The 4,396-nt window shown below is 39.9% G+C and overlaps 1 pseudogene; it reads right to left on the reverse strand.

Moving 5' to 3' along the window:
- Window positions 1–2,881: 2,881 nt before the first annotated feature.
- LOC123849040 (U4 spliceosomal RNA) lies at window positions 2,882–2,994 on the reverse strand (annotated as a pseudogene).
- Window positions 2,995–4,396: the final 1,402 nt, after the last annotated feature.

Raw genomic sequence — 4,396 nt, forward strand, 5'->3', positions numbered from 1 at the left:
TTCTCTGTACTCAAGCCCTGAGACCGTTAAATTACGGAGGGCACAATTCTACAAATCAAAATATGTCACAAATAAGTGTGGCCCTAGCACCCGAGGAATTCTTAGGGAATACAACTGAAGTAACAACTACGACATTCAACTTCAGGTCTACTCCATTAAAGAACAACCCACTCTAGCTAACCTCATTTCATAAGAAAACTTTGTAACAGTGTTGAAGAAAATAAGCATACACAGAGGAGAACCAAATATAGATATGCCACTTTGCTAAAATGACCCCTTGATGGATTCCCTAAGGAATATTGTGGATGGCCTTTAAACCTGGAGCCATATAGTCGAGTTGCGTTACATGTTTTCCAAATTCTGCAGATGTTATGAAGGCCTAAATTTGCATTGAGCAAAACTGATAATTGCTTTTAATGTGGAAATGATGAGAATGGTCTAGGTTGTACCATGAAAATGTGCTGTAGAAAAACAGTAGAGGTCTATAGCTCTACCCTTTAGCTGGTTTATGTAAAATGTTTACTGATGGATGTGGTCTATGGTTGAAGGAGGTACCCATTCAGAAGATCTCCTTCAAGATAGGCAGTTGTGATATGTGTTGTCTTTTTCTCTAGAGGTGTCCTGCTTAAAGCAGGGGTCGGCTGAGGGCCAGGAATATGGACTTTATTGTTGTGAGTCCATATGTGACCTGAACAGGCTTGGATCCTTTTTGTAACTGTAGGAACTTTAGGAGGCCAGCTGATGTCTGGGACCTTCTGGTAGCTTTGCATATGGAATTGCAGACTTTTAGAGCTAGAATGGATCTTTCTTTGTATTTTGTGTATCCCTTTCCCATTCATCTAATAGATGAGGCCTCACGAGGTTCCTTGATTTGCTGAAAGCAATGTCTTCAGTTAAGGGGTACCAGCATTAGAACCCAAGGCTTTGGATGATCAGTCAGCTCAATGCTTTTGCACTGAACTGTGCTACATCTGAAAGATTCCTTGTGTCCTATGCTCAGTGAAGAATGGCCCATAGCTTGAATTAAATTGACATATTTAAAGGAAAAAGACAACCACAAACAAAACCTTTTTCTACCTAGAGACAAGTGAGTTCCGTTCATGCAGTTTGTTTTAGGATGCTTTGGGCGTGCCCCAGAAGTCAAGTACATCATCCCCCAACAGGGGCAAGACCTCTCAAGATATCGGTCTTTAAGGAGTACTTCTGGTCAGATCTACCTAGTCTGACCATCAAGAGTATTATGCCATTGTCAGTTGAGTTCATCTAGTCTAGACATCCATAATGTAAGTTCTTATTCTATATTTTAAAAGGCAATAGAGCTTCTGATTCTTGATTTTGGCTCAGGTCATGGTCTCAGGGTCATTGAGGGTGGAGCCTGCTTAAGGTTCTCTCTCTCCCTCTCCTTCTCCCTCTGCCCCAGCCCCTTCAAAAAATAAATAATAAATAAAAATTAAAAAAAAAATAAAAGGCGGTAGAAGGATTAGTTGAAACAGAATGAATGAACCTAAAATATATAAGGAAAACAATATATACTTTTTAAATGCAGGAAACATAAACATAAATTCATAACAAGTCAACTAAATGAATATACTCTACATTATGGGTATGGTGTTAACTTTGAATTCCTTTGTCTTTGGAATTAATGAAAATCAGATCCAGGAATGGCAAAGACAGTTTGTCATCTAGATTATGTGTTACAGTATGACCTCTGTACTGTGTTGAGCCAGATAGGATAGTTCTCCTATGTGTATCCCAGCATTGGATACCGATTGTATAGATTTTATGGTTTTCTGAAAGCTCTCAAACTTATATTTAAAGGCAGCTGCTTTTTATCAAGTTAATGAAGATACAACTTATATACAATGAAAGTAAGATTTATTTATTATCTGAGGGGGAGAGAGAGAGAGTGGGGAGAGGGACAGAGGGAGAAGGAGAGAGAAAATCTCAAGCAAACTCTGTGCTGAGCACAGAGCCTGATGTGGGACTTGATCCCATGACCCTGAGATCATGACCCGAGCCAAAATCAAGAGTCAGATGTTTAACTGACTGAGCCACCCAGGCGTCCTGAAAGGCATACATTTTAGGGGTAGAGTTTGATGGGTTTTGATAAATGCATGCAACATAACCAAGATGTAGAACATTTATGTAACCCCAGAAAGTTCCCTCTTGCCCATTGTCAGTGTATCCCCCTCCCAGCCATCTCCCAAACCCTACTGTCACTTCTGTCAATATACATTAGCTTTGCTTGTCCTCAAATTTCATCAAAATTGAATAATGCCCTATGTACTCATTTGTGTAGCATATTTTATTAAATATTTCTAAGGAGGGTGATTTCACTTAATGTATCATACAAAATACAGTTGACCACTTTATCTTGAAAATACCTTGAGCAAGGCTGTCTGCTTGGTTCTCTTTTAGCAGTCTGACAGTCTTCTGAGCTCTGTGGGTTGTTGATGGGAGGGGTAAGTTCAGAGGTCAAGGTCAATGCTGAACTAAAAAGGTTGCCCATCAGAAAATGTTCCAGCATTTCCCGTATATGATGATCAAATACCCCTATGGCTGCAACTCTTTAAACTTTTAATGCTTCACCATTTCATAGCTACTGGTAACTCTGGAAGCAATTCTTTTTCCAACTTGACTACTTTGGTCAACTGGACCTTGCATTATGGGATGTAGCCTGTGCTCAGAACTGCTAGAAGTTAAGGGTGACTAAGATGTGGCCCTTTTCACAGTGAGCCCAGAGTTGTGGTGAGAGATGTTCGTATAACCACTTAAATCCCCAAACTATCTTTTCTCTTCTGTTGTATATTTGGGAAAGTGGGTCAACATTCCTCAGTTCCTTACTTGGCCAATGTTCCTCCAAGTCACGCATTCCCTACTGCCCAGCTCTGGGCAACCATTCATTTTGCTGTTAGTTGTGGCCTGGAATTCAATTAGCAATAATCGCGCCTCGGATAAACCTCATTGGCTACGATACTGCCACTGCGCGAAGCTGTGTGGCCTGGAATTCAAGGATACAAATAATCTCACAGCTGATGTGATACCACTGCATGAAAGAGGGTAATGGGTATTATGTATGAATATGGGCAGGGCTCAGTTCTCCTAATGGACCCCAGAGTCCTGTCTCTGACACTACCATTCAAAATTATGTGGAAAAAAGAAGGACATAGCAGTGGAAGGTTTTTATTTATTTATTTATTTATTTATTTATTTATTTATTTATTTATTTAAAGATTTTGTTTATTTATTTGTCAGAGAGAGCACAAGGAGGGGGAGCGGCAGGCAGAGCAGTAGAGGGAGAAGCAGGCCCCCCGGCGAGTAAGGAGCCCGATGTGGGACTCGATCCCAGGACCCTGGGATCATGACCTGAGCCGAAGGCAGACGCTTAACGACTGAGCCACCCAGGTTCCCTCAGTGGAAGGTTTTAAAACCATCTCCTAATTATTACTTCTCTAACATCCAAGGCAATATCACCCAAGAAGTTAAATGTGTGTGTGTTCCTCCAATTATTAATCAAAATAGTCTATTGATAAAAGTACCTTGCTAAAAGGATTTTCCCAAACCATGGGACATTCAGTTTCCGTACTAATTTTAGTAATTTGGGGGTGAAATCTTTTGGGTTTTTCACATAAAGTATCATGTCATCTGTACTAATTGTATTAAAAGTTTGTTTTAAAATAAAAATTTTAAATAATTTTTTTCCAGAAGTGCATTTTTCAAAGTGTAGTTTTTAGGAAACTGTAAAAGGCATATTTAAAATTTTTTTTTGTTCAGTTATGCTTTATTTTATACTATTTTATTTTATTTTATTTATTTTATTTTTTTAAAGATTTTATTTATTTATTTGAGAGAGAGAATGAGAGAGAGAGCATGAGAGGGGGGAGGGTCAGAGGGAGAAGCAGACTCCCTGCCGAGCAGGGAGCCCGATGCAGGACTCGATCCTGGGACTCCAGGATCATGACCTGAGCTGAAGGCAGTCGCTTAACCAACTGAGCCACCCAGGCGCCCTATTTTATACTATTTTATTAAAAATTTTCTGACCATGGCCATGAACTTGAGTTCACATTTACTTTGAAAAACACCATGTTAGTTGGTGATGGTGATGATGATGATGATGATGTGAACCATCATGTAGTAGTAGTAGTTAATAGCAGCTGGGGACATTTTTGTAGAAGCTAAGAGTTTTAAAACAAATGCATCACTTGTGAACAACAGGCCTGTTTTCCTTTTAGGGACACCACTAATCCTGTAACTGACCAGGTTTCTCTCTTTGCCTTGGCCACTAGAGAGCTCAGAACAAAAATCGCTCACCTCTGGTCCAGGATCAGATGAAATATGGTTATATGGACTGGCCTTTCCTCTGCCTTTCCTCTTCTTATCCCTGGTTTCTCCCCCT

This window comes from Mirounga angustirostris, unplaced genomic scaffold (assembly GCF_029215605.1).
Source record: "Mirounga angustirostris isolate CCGP_5_RB_7025 unplaced genomic scaffold, mMirAng1.0.hap1 SCAF_2, whole genome shotgun sequence".
Taxonomy (NCBI): domain Eukaryota; kingdom Metazoa; phylum Chordata; class Mammalia; order Carnivora; family Phocidae; genus Mirounga; species Mirounga angustirostris.